General features: G+C 40.5%; 1 long non-coding RNA gene across 2 annotated transcripts in view; it reads right to left on the bottom strand.

Moving 5' to 3' along the window:
• The window catches only part of LOC140738932 (uncharacterized), a 191,594-nt gene that overhangs the window by 98,054 nt on the left and 74,860 nt on the right, over nt 1–18,680 (bottom strand). The window contains exons 3-4 of one of the 2 annotated variants that reach the window (XR_012101482.1): nt 3,747–3,845; nt 2,620–2,860 (exon numbers count right to left, since the gene is read on the bottom strand). This is a non-coding gene — a long non-coding RNA (uncharacterized lncRNA). The remainder of the gene's footprint in view (nt 1–2,619; nt 2,861–3,746; nt 3,846–18,680) is intronic. The other variant, XR_012101481.1, reaches the window with a different exon arrangement.

Below are 18,680 nucleotides of genomic sequence, written 5' to 3'. Positions count from 1 at the left end.
ATTTGTTAAATTTTGCCTGCAAATTGAAAAACAATTCTTAAAACCTTCGCATATCTACATACTAACTTCCATTCAACCCAACAATAGATCCAAAACTTCAAAGCCAGCAAAATGAATACTAACATGCAACATTTATGTTTTAATTGGACTGAGCTTTTTGTTTGATAAATAGATTGTAAATGTAATGGGAATGAGAGTAGAGGACGGCTACACCTTCTGTAATTCAATCTTTGGTTAATTCTCCTTTATTGTGCATTAAAATCTTGACATGAATGTATTAACAGCGGGGTTGCTATCACTAGGAAGTATAAAGAGCTGTCAAAATTCTTGTTGTAGCTTCTCATATTTATGGGAATTTAATTAAGGAAGATTTTGCAGTCAGGCGCATTTGCAATTCAAGTCAATGCCATACATTATATTCATAGGATCTACCAAAGGCAGACTGAGATTTGTTTAAAATAACAATGAAAATCGTCAACACAAATGATTAACGGAAATTATATTTCCCACATCAGTTTATATGAGGTTTTCAGCACTACGTTCCTGGTCATTTAATAAGTGATTTTAAAATTGTAAATGAAAATGTTCTGATTTATAACTTAGCATTCGCATGTATTCATCCTAGTTATAACCTTTGTTCTAGGTGGGGTGTGGCTTAACTTCACACTAAAACATTGGTGGAAACAATTAACAATTGGGTATTGACTTGTTCACTGTAATAATCATATTTCATTCACTTTACGTAAGCACCTATTTCTCATTACTGTATTAGAAGCCATAAGGATATTACTCCCATGAATCTGAAATGATTGACACTTCAATGAGCAAATCAGCACTGAAATACCAAATATTTAAATTTGAATATGCGCAAGAGTAGGGGGGAAAGGTATGTCAGCAATTAACTACATTACAAAGTGAATAAGAATATTCAGTATTTTATACTGTTAGATATAAAAAGAAGCACTAGACTTCATTTTAGCTTTGTAGCTCACAATGCAAAAATGGAACAAATTAATTACAGCAATGAACCACAAATATAATTTTGTAAGACATTAATTTGCTGATACAACTTTTTTTGTGCAAAACAATTTGTTTTAAATTATAAATTATTAAAAACATGCAGGTGTAGCATGTTATTGTATTACAGTTGTGTATAATATTGACATTGAGTAAATTAAAATGATACTAGGTTCTGTGTGAATTATTATGAACAGGATCAGTAATTCAGTTTGGATGAACTTACTACATCTCAGTTTTTTGCTGAAATCTTTGTTATGCCTTGAATATGTTTATTGAAAATTTAAATTTCAATTGTCTAGTATTATAACGTTGGGAACGTGACATAGACTAATGTTATCTGTATGTGCTTTGACTTACTACAGTTCTTTGATTCCATTTCATGCAGAATTAATACAATGATGAAGATCATCATATTGACTTCAAATCTGACACACCCACATAAGATAATGATTACCTTTGCGTGCATTATGTCACGTTACAGGCTTTGACGTTGCAACAGGCAGAAACAAACTCACTGAATTACAGGTAGCAAGTTAATGTGTCACTGCTGCTCATTGTATCGATCTGGGCATCGTCCCTGTTGCTGATTGGTGGGATGCGCCAGCAGGGTATCGAGCAGCAGTTAGTTTCTTTGCTTGCTTCAAAGGAGATGTGCTTTGTGACTACGGCAGCCTTTGGTAGTCATTCAACCAAAGGATGTGGCTTTGGAAACATCGAATGAAAACAAATGAAAGAGGAATGGCTCCTAGCATGGAACTTTTCACAGATGATGCTTGACCAGCTGAGTATTTCCAGCATTTTCTGATTTTTGCTTAACTTTTCCAGAATCTGCAGTTTTTTCTAAGTTATCATAGTATGTGTGTGATAGTGATGAGGGAGTATACAAGAGTGAAATAGATTGACTGGTTGAGTGGTGTCACAACAACCTTGAACTGAACATCCGTAAGGCCAAGGAACTGATTATGGACATCAGGAAAGGGAAATTAAGGGAACACACACAAGTCCTCATTGAGGAGTTAGCAGTGGAAAGGGAGTGAATGTCTCAGAGGATCTATTTTGGGCCCAGCATGTTGATGAAATTATGAAAAAGGCACATCAGAGGCTATACAAGATGGAGGAGATTTGGTACGTCACCAAAGATTTGCAAATTTCTATAGATGTATGGTGGAGAGCATTTTATCCAGTTGCATCGCCTCCTGGCATGCTGTGGCCTCTGCACAGGATCAGTAAAAGATGCAGAGGGTTGCAAACTTAGCCAGCACGATCCTCCCCACCATCGAGGACATCTTCAAAAGGCAGTGTCTCAAAAAAGTGGCATCCATCATTAAAGAACCTCACAATTCAGAACATGCCCTCTTCTTATTACTATTATCAGGGAGAAGGTACAGGAGCCTAAGAAAGCACACTTAATGCTTCTTCCCCTCCACCATCAGATTTTGAATGGTCATTGAACCCATGAACATTTCCTCAATGTTTTGCCCTTGTTCCACCATTACATATATACTTGTTATTGTGATTTTATATTTTTATTATTATGTATTTCACAATACTGCTGCCGCAAAACAACAAATTTCACGACATATGCCAGAGATAATGAACCTGATTCTGGTGTTCTGACTTTCTGAAGTTGGCATGGGAGTTAGTTCTGGACTGGGCAGCTCCAATATTGCAACATCAAGCTTGGCATCATAATCCACTTGCTCTCCGCATTTCCAGTGGCCATTTGTCACACACACACACCCTCATCAGTGTGGTAACTGAAAATCATAAGTCTGCAGATGCTGGAAGTCTGAAGTAAAGGACAGAAAATGCTGGGAACACTCAGTAGTTCAGGCAGCAGCTGCAGAAAGAGAAACAGAGATAGCATATCAAGATAAAGACCTTACATTGGAATTACTTCTCTTGTTGCAGATGCTAGCTGGTCTTCCAAGGGTTGCCAGCATTTTTGTTTTTAAACTAGGAAACTTTGACCAAGTTATCCTACAAATGTGAACATGTGATATGCGTACAATGCTGGAGACCTACAGAAACTCCTAGCATCTCAAATAATAATTTTCTTTGCTGCAGATGTTCAACAACATCACAAACTCAATCTTGATTTGTCAAGGCATGTAGGGATTATGGGAAGAAGGCAGGAGATTGGGACTGAAAGGGAAATGGATCCGCAATGATGAAATGGCAGAGCAGCCTCTATGGGCCAAATGTTCTAATTCTGCTCCTATATCTTATGGTCTTATGGTTTTATAATAGTTGATATTTTTTATCCAGTTTTGCTCCATTTATGTTATAGCAGCTGCCTGACCAGCTGAGATCCTCCAGCAATATTTTGTGCGTTGCCCCAGACTTTTTGCTGGGCCTCTTCGAAATGATCTACAATAATATCTCTGCATCAGGAATCCTGGTGACATACTGTCACTACCTTGTCAATTATAATGGATCAGCAATCGATGAGCTATTTTAATACAATGTGTCTGTAAACATTATCCTAGGGACTCAAAGGAGGTCGGGGGGATGTTTTGGATTTTTGTCGACTTTCTTTGCTTCAACCCCCTATGAAGATACAAGTTTATTTACTCTGCCCCCCCTCTATGTTTGCACATCCAGTTTTATCCATTCTGCTGCTTCCTTTGGCTTCAGGCATGTAGAACTTTGCTCAGACCAATACTGTCAACATACACTCAGCTGGACATACATCACATCATATTTCTTCCTTTCAGCACTGTTACCTTAGATTGCCAGAGCAGACCTCATACTGTTTAAATTCCAGGAATAAGTGCAGTAGTTCTCTCATTCTTGCCATAAAGAGATACTAGGTATCTTCTGTGCTGAAATGAACAATTAGAAATGGATTTTAGTAAGATGGCATGCTGATTAAGATCACTTCAATGCATTTATGTTAATCTTACACTTTTTAATAATTTGCATGTACTAATTGGGGCCAGTCCACAGGATCAGAAAAAAAGCTGTAAACTCAGCCAGCTCCATCATGGGCACTAGCCTCCCCACCATCGAGGACATCTTCAAAAGGCGATGACTCAGGAAGGGCATCTATGATGAAGGACCCCCACTATCCAGCTCCTCAGACACCAACTCAATATTTTAGGAACAGCTTCTTCCCCACTGACATCAGATTTCTGTCTCTGATTTTTGCACAATTTATATATTTCTTATTATAATTTATAGTGGATGTGATGTACTGCACTCTACTGCTGCCAGAAAACAACAAATATTGTGGTATATGGTAGTGATAGTAAACCTGACTCTGATTCAAATTAAACTTTTTAATTATTCTTCTCTCTAACTCGCGGCATAGTAGCGTAGCAACCAGCATAATACTTTACAGTGTCAGTGATTGGCGTTCAATTCCCAATGTTTGTACGTTCTCACAGTAACTACATGGGTTTCCTCCCACATTCGGGCAGGGGTCCGTGCCAGGAAAAAGCAAGCCCCAGCCGGCCGGCTCTCCCGTCCGTTCTGCTCTCCAATGGACATTAAACTGGACTACATCTGTGGCAACGAAATACTTGGCGGGAGTACAGAAACGGGCGGAATCCCGGACGCTGCCATTCAACTGTTTATTTATGTAACAGATTTTCCCCCAAGCCATCAGACTACCAACCTACTGCCCTCTGCTGTGCCTATTGTCTTGTTTATTAATTATTGTAATGCCTGCACTGTTCTGTGTACTTAATGCAGTCTTGGGTAGGTCTGTAGTCTAGTGTAGTTTTTGTGTTGGTTTACGTAGTTCAGTGTAGTTTTTGTATTGTTCATGTAGCACCATGGTCCTGAAAAACGTTGTCTCATTTTTACTGTGTACTGTTACAGCAGTTCTGGTCGAAATGACAATAAAAAGCAACTTGGCATTCCAGAGCATTAGTAAGTTGTGGGCATGCTATGTTGGCACCAGAGACACAGTAACACTTGCAAACTTATCTTCATACTGTGTTGGCAATTGAAGCAAACGTCACAATTCACTGAGTCACTCCGTGACCACTTTATTAAGTACACCTCTATATAATGCCTACTTGTTAATGCAGATACCTAATTAGTCAATCATATGGCTGTAGCTCAATGCATAGAAGCATGCAGACATGGTCAAGAGGTTTAGTTGTTGCTCAGACCAAACATCAGTATGGGGAAGGACTGTGATTGAATTGACTTTCACCATGGAGTGATTGTTGGTGTCAGACTCCCGAACCAAAGTGTGGACCCTTCACTCGCCATCACATTGAACTGATCCCACAACCTAAGGACTAACTTTCAAGAACTCTACAAGTTATGTCTCAGTATTCTTTCTTTCTCTTTTTATTTTGTACATGCACAGTGTGTTTTCTTTTGCACATTGATTCTTGGTGAATAGTTTTTCATTGAATTGATTGTACTTCTTTGTTCTACTGTGAATGCCTGCAAGAAAATGAATTTCAGAGCAGTATATGATGACATATACATACTTAGATCATACATTTACTTTGAACTATGGTTCAAAGCTTAAACACAAGAGATTCTGCCGGAGCTGGAAATTTTGAGCAAACAGCACAAAAAGTTTGAGGAACTCAGCAAGTCACGCAGCATCTATGGAGAGGAATAAACAGTCAACAGCAATCTCATTGGTGCTGAATTATAGAAGGGGTAATTTCCAGAGTGCTTACAAGATGGCTTTCTGATGAGCCCACCAGAAGTTCAGCTATTCTGCATTGGGTGTTGTGCAATGAACAAGAATTGGTTAGAGAGCTTAAGGTAAAAGAAACCTAAGTGGAAAGTGACCATGATTTAAGAAGGAGAAGCTAAAGCCAGTTGTATCAGGATTACAATGGACTAAAGAGAATTACAGAGCCTTGAGAGAAGAGTTGCCTAGAAAAGAACACTGACAGGGATGATAGCAGAGTTGCATTGGCTGGAATTTATAGAAGCAATTCTGAAGGCACAGGACATATACATCCCAAAGAGGGACAAGTATTCTAAGGGAAAGACGATACAACTGTGGCTAACAAGAAAGGTCAAAGCCAACATAAAAGCCAGAGAGAGAGCATTTGATAGAGCAAAAATTAGTGGGAAGTTAGAGGATTGGGAAGCCTTTAAAAACTAACAGTAGGCAACTAAAAAAGTCATTAAGAAGGTAAAGATGGAATACGAAAGTAAGCAAGCCAATAGTATTAAAGAGGGTATCAATTTTTTTTCAGGTACATAGAAATGGATATCGGACCACTGGAAAATAATGTCGGAAAGGTAGTAGTGGGGAAGAATGAAACAGCAGAAAAACTGAGTAAGTATCTTGCATCAACCTTCATTGTGGAAGACACTAGCGGTATGGAGGAAGTTCCAGGTATCAGGAGGCATGAAGTGTGTGAAGTTACCATAACTAGACAAAAGCTTCCTGGGAAAATGAAAGATCTGAAGGTAGATAAGTCACCTGGACCAGATGGGTTGACTATTTTCTAAATGGAGAGAAAATACAAAAAACTAAGATGTAAAGGGACTTAGGAGTCCTTGTGCAGGATTTCCCAAAGGTCAATTTGCAGGTTGAGTCTGTGCTGAGGAAGGCAAAGGCAATGTTAGCATTCATTTCAAGAGGACTAGAATATGAAATCAAGGATGTAGTGTTGAGACTTTATAAGGAACTGGTGAGGCCTCACTTGGAGAATTGTGAGCAGGTTTGGGCCCATAATCTTAGAAGAGTTTGCAGAAACTGGAGAGGGTTCAAAAGAGGTTCATGAAAATGATTCCAGGATTGAATGGCTTGTCGTATGAACACTGTTTGATGGCTTAGGGTGTGTATTCACTAGAATTCAGAAGACTGAGGGATAACTTCATTGAAACCTATCAAATGGTGAAAGGCCTTGAGGGAGTTGATGCGGAGAGGATGTTTCCTATGGTGGGAGGGTCTAAGACCAAAGGACACAGCCAAAGAATAGAGGTGAGTCCTTTGAAAATGCAGATGAGGAAGAATTTCTTCAGCCAGAGAGTGGTGAATCTGTGGAATACTTTGCCACAGGCAGCTATGGAGACCAAGTTTTTATGTATATTTAAGGCAGAAGTTAATAGATTCTTAATTGGTCAGGGCATGAAGGGACATATGGAGAAGGCAGGAGATTGGGGCTGAGAAGAAAATTGGATCAGCTGTGATGAAATGGTGGAGCAGACGCAATGGACTAAATAGCCTAATTCTACTCCCGTATCTTATCTCTTACGGTTTCAACCCAAGACCTTTCATCAGAACAGGAATGAAAGGTGAAAGAAGCCAGAAAAGAAGGTGGGGGAGAGGAATGAATACAAGCTGGCAGGTGACTGGTGATATCAGGTGAGGAGGAAGGAGGGGCTGTTGAAGTAAGAATCTGGAAGATGATGGGTGGAAGAGGTAAAGGGCTGAAGAAGGAATCTAATTGGAGAGGACAGTGGGCAAAGGGTAAGAGGAGGAACACCACAGGGAGGTGATGGACAGTTAAGATGAAGAGAGGAACCAGAATGGAGAAAGGAAAGGGAGAGAGGACTGAGAGGGTTCAAAATATAATGGTAGCTGCAGCCATTAAAATTGGCTTCAGGTACAGTGATAGTATATTGATAAATTAGTTATTACCATCATATGTACTGAGATACAGTGGAAAACCTGTCTTAAACAGTATACTGTTTATGCTAATCACTTCATCACAACGCCACATTGAGATGGCACAAGGTAAAACTATGCTGAATAAGGTGTTTCTGTTACACAGCCAGAGTGTGCAGGCAAACAATGCCATAAGCAAGGCGATAACGAAGTAGATTGAGACCCCAGGCAACACACACAAAATGCTGGAGGAAATCAGCAGGCCAGGTAGCGTCTATGGAAAAGAGTAAACAGTCGACGATTTGGGCTGAGACCCTTCATCAAGACTCCATAAGACCTCATCCACCTTGGAAAAATCCCTCTTCTCCCCAGTCCCTTTGGACAGAAGATACAAAAACTGTGACTCGTGTACCAAGAACGGATTCTATCCAGCCATTATAAGACTACTAGTATGATAAGGTGGATTCTTGACCTCACAATCTGCCTCATTATGATCTTTATTGTCTATCTGCACTGCCCCTTCTATGTAGCTGTTGCACTTCATTCTGCATTCTGTTGTTGTTTTACCTCAATGCACTGTGCAATGATTCGATCTGTAAGAACAGGAAGCTTTTCACTGTAACTCATGACATGTGACACTAATTAACCCATTCAAATATGACCTGCCGAGGATCTATCTGTCTCTGGTATCATTTTGGTACAAAGCTAGTATGAACTTGATGGGCCAAGTGGCCCCTTTCTGTGCTGTAACAATTCTGTGTTTGTGTGATTATATGATTGCAAAAATAAAGGGACTGACGTGAAATTTGCTGTAATATATTCCTTTCCACACTTTCAGCCATAGCATGCTTCCCTGTGGACAGATGTAGCCATTAGTAAACCAGGCAGCGATCTGAATGGAACATCCTCAAGGCCTTATGAGAGAAAAAGATGATGGATTCTGTGAAATGGTTCCCTGAGCAAACTAACAAAGTCATTTTGCCGACTGCTTCATCTCAGGAATGTTCACACAAGCACTAGGCCTTTAATTGGCTGGGCAATGAGAAGAATTCCTCTACTCCATACACCCACCACCGGCAAGGTCCTACATGTCCAGTAGTATCGTCATGGTCACTGCACACTTTGCTCAAGGCAGCCTTTGGGGATGAGGCTGTTATGCATCTGCCTCTAGTTTGGATGCTTGCCAAGAAGGCCTGGTGTGAGAGCTCTTGCTCTTCATTCCAAAACAGTGGCAGAACACAAGATGATCAATTTTGAACTCTGGCCCGTCTACTCAAGTGCCAGAAAATGTAAGATAAGCTTTACTTGTCACACGTACACCAACAGATAAAGTGAAATGCCCAGCCCACAAGTGTTGCCATGCCTCCAGTGCCAACATGGCATGCCCACAACTCCCTAACCCTAATGCATATGTCTTTGGAATGTGGGAGGAAACTGGAGCACCCAGTGGAAACACTCACAGTCACAGAGAGAACGTACAAACCCTCATAGTTATAGATTACAAACTCCATGCAGACAGCTGCAGAATTGGACCCAGGTTGCTGGCACTGTAATAGTACTAGGCTAACTGCTATGCTTAGGCATGTAGATGAAGGAAAATTGATAGTATGCCCATCAAATTATATTGTAATAATGACCTTCTTGATCGTATATGTGAAAATTTTGTGAATAAAGTAATAATTAAAAAATATAATTAATTGCAACATTATATCACAGAACAGTTTATTGATAGTTTCTGGCTTCTTCCCCCTTCCTTTCCACTCCTTACGGTTCCTTGAAAGTGAGTCCATAGTGGTATCGGTTCAGAGTTGAGGTGAGCAAAGTTATTCACGCTGGTGACTTTGTGATGACACATTAACCATGGTGTAAAATGCAGGCAATATATTAAAAGGGAACATTATCAATAAATAGAAGTAACTTTTATTTATTGATTTAGTGATCCAGCACGGTAACAGGCCTTTACAGCCCAATGAGGCCACATTGCCCATATGCTCCCGTTTCACTAATTAGCCTTCTCACCCGAACATCTTTGGGAGGAAAGTAGAGCAGCTGGAGGAAACACATCCGGTCATGGGGAGAACATGCAAACCCCTTACAGACAGCAGCAGATTTGAATCCGGGTCAGCAGTGCTGTAATAGTGTTATATTTTTGTACTGCCCAGTTTACCAGAAGAAGTGTTTAAAAGACACTTATGCTGATAAACTTCTCTAGACCTTTTGTCTCCCTCATTTCCAGTACTGATGAAGGGTCTCAGCCCAAAGCATCAACTGTTTATTCCCCTCCAAAAATGCTGCCTAACCTGCAGAGTCCTCCAGCATTTTGTGTGTTGCTACTTGGTGATTTTTTTTTTGTCTGGAACTTACAAAAAAAGTTTATATTTATGTCTCAACTTAAGATAATAAAGCATCCAAAAATGCACAGTCTGAAAAGAATTAACTCCAGCAGAGTTATTTGGACTGATGGAAAAAGCATGGGACAAGCACTGAGTAATTCTGGGAAAGAATTTCCAACCTTAAAGGTGCTGACATTTGAACTCTTGGATTCAAGTTGAGCAGGGAAGGAAACTGGGAATGTTCAGTAGACAAGAAATGAATGACACCTGAGATACTGGAAAGTTGTGGATCCATAGGAGAGAGAGAGGTGTGGATGGGAATAAATAGAAGTAAGAATGAGCAAAACTAATTGTTAAACCCAAAGGTTAAGTGTAGAAACCGAAGTGATTGTTATATGACCTTGGGTATAGCTGCACTTTGAAAGTTGAAAGTTTAAAGAAAATTTATTATCAAAATAATTTTGTGACCATTTACTAACCTGAGATTCTTTATCTTGTGGAAATTCTCAATAGAACAAAATACAATAATGCAAAAAACTTCAAAGACTGACAAGAACGCAGTGTGAAATAGAAAACTGTGCAAATGCAAAAGAAAACTAAAAATAATAATGAATTAACAGTAAATAAATAATGCTGAGAATATGAGTTGTAGAGTCGTTGAAAGTGAGTCTATATGTTGTGGAGAGAGTTCAATATTGAGTGAGTGATAACATTGTGCACATTAGAGTTTACTGTGCTAGGAAAGAAAGAAGGGCTTGCAAGAACCTTTGTAATTAAATCTGAATGTCTCTGAAAGCCATTGTAGAATATTTGATGAAGTATTGTACAATTAATCTGATTAACACTATCCTTGTACCACCAAAGGCAGGATGAGACAGGGGCAAGGCCAAATTATATGATGGAGAAGAGAGGAGACATTGTTTAAATTAACACCTCCTGTGCAAGGACATGGGGAAATGACTGAACAAACAAATGCTACACACAAGAGATTCTGCAGATGCTGGAAATCCAGAGCAGCATACACATATTGCTGGAGGAACTCAGCAGGTCAGGCTGCATTTATGGAGAGGAATAAACACTCGATGCTTCAGGCTGAGTCACTTCATCAGGAGTCCATCTGTCTGATGAAGGGTCTTGGCCCGAAACATTGACTGTATAAACAAATATTAGTTGCTTTGCCTCACCCTGCATCCACAGGAGGAAACTGGTTGGACAAAACCGTCACAGAGACATCATTTCAGATTGTTTAATGTCATTTCCAGTACACAAGTGTAAAGGAAAATGAAATAATTGTTACTTTGGACAAATTGTCAAATTCGAAACATGTTATTTTTAAAAAAAATAAAATTATCCTCTGTATTATTTCGCGTCCCTTCTTACAGAAGTGGTCTTCAGTAGCGCAGTGGTTAGCACAACTCCTTACAGTGCAGGAGTCCTGGGTTCATCTCCCACTGCTACATGCATGTTCTCCCCATGACTGCATGGGTTTCCTCCAGGTGCTCCGGTTTCCTCCCACAGTCCAAAGGCATAGAGGTCGGTAGGTTAATTGGTCATTGTAAGTTGTCCCATGATTACTCTAGGGTTAAATTGTTGGGTGGCAGGGCTCAAAGGGCTGGAAGGATCTATTTAGCGCTATATCTCTAAATAAATAAAATTATTCCACCAATATCTAAAATGAAAAACTGGTTATCTTGGAAAATGACTGCTTTACCTATGCCTGAATTACTTTTGATTATAAGAACAAGTAAAGAAATTTTTCAACCTATTCAACCAACGTCATGATTCAATTTGGACGTTTCTTCAACATGTCCAAATGTGATCTCGTGAGAAAGTAACTGATGGAATTTATTACCACAGACGTTTGGGGTATATTTAAAGTGGAAGTTTATAGCTTCTTGATTAGTAAGGGCATTAAAGATTATGGGGAGAAGGTGGGAGAATGGAATTGAGGGAGGATAATAAAACAGCCACGATGGAAGGGCAGAGCCTAATTAGACAATAGACAATAGGTGCAGAAGTAGACCATTCGGCCCTTCGAGCCTGCACTGCCATTCTGAGATCATGGCTGATCATCTACTATCAATACCCGGTTCCTGCCTTGTCCCCATATCCTTGATTCCCCTATCCATAAGATACCTATCTAGCTCCTTCTTGAAAGCATCCAGAGAATTGGCCTCCACTGCCTTCTGAGGCAGTGCATTTCACACCTCCACAACTCTCTGGGAGAAGAAGTTTTTCCTTAACTCCTTCCTAAATGACCTACCCCTTATTCTTAAACCATGCCCTCTGGTACTGGACTCTCCCAGCATTTGGAACATATTTCCTGCCTCTATCTTGTCCAATCCCTTAATAATCTTACATGTTGCAATCAGATCCCCTCTCAATCTCCTTAATTCCAGCGTGTACAAACCCAGTCTCTCTAACCTCTCTGCGTAAGACAGTCCGGACATCCCAGGAATTAACCTGGGATTACGCTGCACTTCCTCTACAGCCAGGATGTCCTTCCTTAACCCTGGAGACCAAAACTGTACACAATACTCCAGGTGTGGTCTCACCAAGGCCCTGTACAAATGCAAAATGATTTCCTTGCTCTTGTACTCAATTCCCTTTGTAATAAAGGCCAACATTCCATTAGCCTTCTTCACTGCCTGCTGCACTTGCTCTTTCACCTTCAGTGACTGATGAACAAGGACTCCTAGATTTCTTTGTATTTCTCCCTTACCTAACTCTACACCATTCAGATAATAGTCTGTCTTTCTGTTCTTGCTCCCAAAGTGGATAACCTCACACTTATTCACATTAAACGTCATCTGTCAAGCATCTGCCCACTCACCCAGCCTATCCAAGTCTCCCTGAATTCTCCTAACATCCTCATCACATGTCACACTGCCACCCAGCTTAGTATCATCAGCAAACTTGCTGATGTTATTCTCAATGCCTTCATCTAAATCGTTGATGTAAATCGTAAACAGCTGTGGTCCCAATACCAAGCCCTGTGGCACCCCACTAGTCACCACCTGCCATTCCCAGAAACACCCATTCACCGCTACCCTTTGCTTTCTATCTGTCAACCAGTTTTCTATCCATGTCAATATCTTCCCCCCAATGCCATGAGCTCTGATTTTACCCACCAATCTCCTATGTGGGACCTTATCAAATGCCTTCTGAAAATCGAGGTACACTACATCCACTGGATCTCCCTTGTCTAACTTCCTGGTTACATCCTCGAAAAACTCTAATAGATTAGTCAAGCATGATTTGCCCTTGGTAAATCCATGCTGGCTCGGCCCAATCCTGTCACTGCTATCTAGATATGCCACTATTTCATCTTTAATAATGGACTCTAGCATCTTCCCCACTACTGATGTTAGGCTCACAGTGCAATAGTTCTCTGTTTTCTCCCTCCCTCCTTTCTTAAAAAGTGGTATAACATTAGCCATTCTCCAATCCTCAGGAAATGATCCTGAATCTAAGGAACATTGGAAAATGATTACCAATGCATCTGCAATTTCCAGAGCCACCTCCTTTAGTACCCTAGGATGCAGACCATCTGGACCTGGGGACTTGTTAGCCTTCAGTCCCATTAGTCTACTCATCACTGTTTCCTTCCTAATGTCAATCTGTTTCAGTTCCTCTGTTACCCTATGTCCTTGGCCCATCAATACATCTGGGAGATTGCTTGTGTCTTCCCTAGTGAAGACAGATCTAAAGCAGTTATTAAATTCTTCTGCCATTTCTCTGTTTCCCATAACAATTTCACCCAATTCATTCTTCAAGGGCCCAACATTGTTGTTCTGAACTATCTTCTTTCTCTTCACATACCTAAAAAAGCTTTTGCTATCCTCCTTTATGTTCCTGGCTAGCTTGCGTTCGTACCTCATTTTTTCTCCCCGTATTGCCTTTTTAGTTAAGTTCTGTTGTTCCTTAAAAATTCCCCAATCATCTGTCTTCCCACTCAACTTAGCTCTGTCATACTTCTTTTTTTTTAATGCTATGCAATCTCTGACTTCCTTTGTCAACCACTGTGGCCCCTTTCCCCCCTTTGAATCCTTCCTTCTCTGGGGGATGAAGTGATTTTGCACCTTGTGCATTATTCCCAAGAGTACCTGCCATTGCTGTTCCACTGTCTTTTCTGCTAGGATATCAGTCCATTTAACTTTGGCCAGCTCCTCCCTCATGGCTCCACAATCTCCTTTGTTCAACTGCAACACTGACACCTCCGATCTGCCCTTATCCCTCTCAAATTGCAGATAAAAACTTATCATATTATGGTCACTACCTCCTAATGGCTCCTTTACTTCAAGATCGCTTATCAAATCCTGTTCATTACACAACACTAAATCCAGAATAGCCTTGTCCCTGGTCGGCTCTCGTACAAATAGCCTCTGACAACCTGACAATTCTGGCTCTCTGACAATTCTGCTCTGTTGTCTTACAGAAAATTTAAAGGCGACCGAAAGGGTATATTTTACCACAAGAGGCGGTGGTTATATGAAAAGAGCAACTTTCACAATGCTTAAAAGATACTTGGACAGATCATTAGACATGAAAGGCTATAGAGGAATGTGGAGTTAATACAGGTAGATGGATTTAGCATTGATAAAGACCACAAGATCGGTACAAAGGGTCATTTTCTGTGCTGTATGATCCTTGAGGTCATCTGTTGGTTGAGGTCAACCATGGATGTTGGTCCCAGCTGTCTACATGATACGCAGGCCAGTATGCAAACCAGGGCAGTATGATATGGAGAGCAAGCTGTTGCCCATGTAGCCCAAAGGAGCGGCAGAGACTGATACAGTTTGGCACAGCAGCATCACAGAAGTTGCCAGTCAATGTTGAACTCAACCTTAGAGACTCCAGCTCTGGATTTTTCCTCTGAATTTACTCCCAAAGCCCTTCCATGAGTGGGTATTGCTGCAAGGCAGTGGAGGTCAGAGCTTTCCTTCTCTTAGATAAGTTGTCAACCACAGCTGTTGAGCTACATCTTCCCAAAGCAACTGGTTTTAAGATGCCAGTAACCCACCATTTCCCCCTCTCCTGAAAGAAGAAACAGTTCTGTCGTGCTTAGTAGCTAAGCCACACGTGAAAGCCAGGAGCTAGACTTGGTTGTCAGAGGCTATTTAAGATGCACGCCATCGGGAGCATTTAATAGGTAATGGGAGCTTATCCCCACTACTGTACCCAGCTATAACAACATAAGGAACATGTATGTTTCTAAAACTCTACAAGTTAATAGATAAAATTTTATAGAAATAACTTAAATCTACAGAATGTAATATGCATAAAATCAGTTTGAAAATTGCAGCCTAATATCAGAAAAGTATTTTGAAAAATTATGTTGGTTGGACTTAATAATCTTCCTATTGTAAAAAATAAGTTTACAGAAATAATATAAAACTTTCATGGAAGCATTTCAAAGCATGAGACTGAGAAAGGTCAAAACCAAAATACATACTGTTAATGCATTAGTTTTCCATGTCAAAGGCAAAAGTGGGAGAGTGGGTGCTCCAGTTTCCATAAGACCTTTCAGCCCATCAAGTCTGCTCCACCATTCTATCATAGCTGATTTTTTTTTATCCCTTTCAACACCATTCACCTACCTACTCCCCATAACCTTTGACACCCTGATTAATCAAGAACATTTCAACCTCTGCTTTAAATATACCAAATGCCTTGGCCTTCAGAGCCATCTGTGGCAATGAATTCTACAGACTCACCAACTTCTGAAATTCCTTCCTACTCTGGTCCAAGAGTGCCATCTGAGGCTACATCCTCTTGTCCTAAACTCCCCCACTATAGGAAACATTCTCTGCATATCCACTCTATTCAGGCCTTTCAATATTTGATAGGTTTCAATAAGAATCCCTCTTATTTTTCTAAACTTCAGTGGGTACAAGCCTAGAGCCATAAGTTAACCCATTTATACCTGGGATAATTCTTGTGAACCTTCTCTGGACCCTCTCCGATGCCAGAATGTGATTTCCTCCCCCACTCCAAAGACATACACATTGATAAAGGTTCATAAGTTATGAGCAAGCTATGCCAGCACTGGAAGCATGGTGACACCTACGCGCTGCCCCCAACACATCCTTGGACTGGACTGGTTGTTCATGCAAATAATGCATTTCACTGTATGTTTTGAGGTTTCAATGTACCACACTGTGCAAAAGACTTCGGCACATACAGTCAGGGTGCCCAGGGTTTATGCACAGTACTGTACTAGTCAGCGTGGAGCGGAGAGCGGGTTTATAAATCTGTTGAGTGCCAAATTAAAGGTGGTGATGAATCAGCATACAGGAGAGAGATTGAAAATTTGGCTGACTTGTGTCATAACAACAACCTCTCATTCAATATCAGCAAGACCAACAAACTGCTTATAGATTCAGGAGAGGGAAACCAGACATCCATGGACTCGTCCTCATCAGAGGATTAGAGGTGGAGAGGGTCAGCAACTTTAAATTCCTGGGTGTAACTATTTCAGAGGACCTATCCTGCACCCTACACATAAGAACAATTACAAAGAAAGCATGGCTGTGCCTTTACTTCCTCAGGAGTCTGCAGAGATTTGGCATGACATCTAAACCTTTGACAAACTTCTGTAGATTTGCAGTGGAGAGTATATTCACTGGCTGCATTGCAGCCTGGTATGGAAACACCAATCCCTTTGAACAGAAAATCTTACAAAAGTAAGATCGACTACTCCTAGTCAATTACAGGTAAAGCCCTCCCAACCATTGAGCACATCTACCTGAAGCACTGTCGGAGGAAAGCAGCATCCATCATCAGGGGTCCCCACCACACAGGCCAGGCTCTTTTCTCACTGCCGCCATCAGGTAGAAGGTACAAGAGCCTCAGGACTCGCACCACCAGGTTCAAGAACAGTTACTACCCCTCAACCATCAGGTTCTTGAATAAAAGGGGATAATTACACTCATTGAAATTTTGCTATAACCAATGATCTCACTTTAAGGACTTTTGATCTCATTATTTCATGTTCTCATAATTTATTGCTATTTATTTATATTTGCATTTGCACAGTTATCATCTGCACTCTGGTTGATCTTTCATTAATCCTTTTATAGATACTATTCTGTAGATTTGCTGAGTATGCCCACAAAAAAATCAATCCCAGGGTTGTATGCGAATTTTGATAATGAAATTTACTTTGAACTTTTAACTTTGAAAGGATGTCGGGAATGGGGAGGGGTGTGGGACAGGTGGCAGAGAAGGAGTGTCGGGTGGGGTGGTGGCTCAGGTGCAGACACAGCAGGCAAGGTCATTTGATTCCAAACAATTGGTTTATTGATCATTACAGAATGTCTCCCTGGTGCTTCCTGCTCCCTCCCCTTTTTATCAACCATGATTCCCAGCCCCGCCCCTTCCCACTTTCAGTCTACAATAGAAACAAATACCAGAATCAGGTTTATCATCACTCACATATGTCATTAAATTTGCTTTTATTTTGAAGCAACAGTACAATGCAATACATAAAATTACTGCAGTACTGTGCAAAAGTCTTGGGCACCCTAGGTATATACAGTATATGTGCCTAAGATTTTTGCACAGTAGTGTACATGTGACAAGTAAAGCAAATCTTCAATGTTCAAAAGCAAGAGAAAATCTGCAGATGCTGGAAGTCTGAGCAACACAGACAAAACACTGGAGGAACTCAGCAGGCCAGGCAGCATCTATGGAAAAAAGTACAGTCAACGTTTCGGGCCAAGACCCATAGGCAGGACAATGTTTAAATCTTTCTTTTAAGTTTTATAATTCATTCTATCTATTCTCCTCAGAAACAAGGCATTGTATCCCAAAAAATATCCCTTTATAGAATAATATTAAGATTCCTGGTGGCAATATAGTCAATTATCTTGTCATACAAAGAAGTGTGGTCTGCACTTAGATCTGAATCAATCAACTAAAAGGGACCTATAAGGAGAAGGCACAATCTTAGACTAGAGGGGTGCCCCTTTATTACAGAGATGAGCAGAAATTTCTTTAGCCAGTGGGTGGTGAATCTGTGGAATTCATTGCTGGCATAAAAAAACACAATAAGTTTAAAAACCTCAATAAATATAACTATAAAAACAATCATCTAAATTACATTGTACAACAAAAGACACGATGCATGGGTATGCTGGGCGTTGAGGGGCTGTGGAGAGGAACGAATGATGTAGATGCCAGCTGCTGTGGAGGTCAAGTCATGGACTATATCTAAACAAATGGTTGATAGTTTTTGATTAGAAAGGGAGTCAAAGATCAAAGGGATAATAAATCAGCCATGACGGAATGGCGAAGCAGACTTGATGGGCCAAATTACCTAATTCTGTCCTATGTCTTATGGTTTAAGGCTTCCTCTGTCTAGTTGTAGTGGGTTCTCATAAGCTGAGTGCATTTCTTTTAGTTTTTGCTTAATATTTCCTGAGAAGAAAATTATTTTTAATGCTGAATGATTTCCTTTGACTACTACAGGTGAGCACATCATAAAGTCAGTCACACACAAGTGCTTTGTCTTGTACAGTCAAAAGATTCTTGACAGATTGCACACATAAGTAGGGAACCACAGTGATGTAATAGTTAGCACGACACTATTGCAGCTTGGGGCGTCGGTGATCAGAGTTCAACCCTGGTGTACACTGGAAGGAGTTTATACGTCCTCGCCCTGGAATCCATGGGCTTTCTCCAGGTGCTCTGGTTTCCTCCAAGGTCCAAAGACCTACCAGTTGGTAGATTAATTGGTCATTGTAAATTGTCCTGTGATTAGGCTAGGGTTAAATTAGGGTTGC

Source organism: Hemitrygon akajei, chromosome 2 (genome assembly GCF_048418815.1).
Source record: "Hemitrygon akajei chromosome 2, sHemAka1.3, whole genome shotgun sequence".
Taxonomy (NCBI): Eukaryota; Metazoa; Chordata; class Chondrichthyes; order Myliobatiformes; family Dasyatidae; genus Hemitrygon; species Hemitrygon akajei.
The sequence above is the reverse complement of the archived record's forward strand: the minus strand, read 5'-3'. Positions and strand labels throughout refer to the sequence as shown.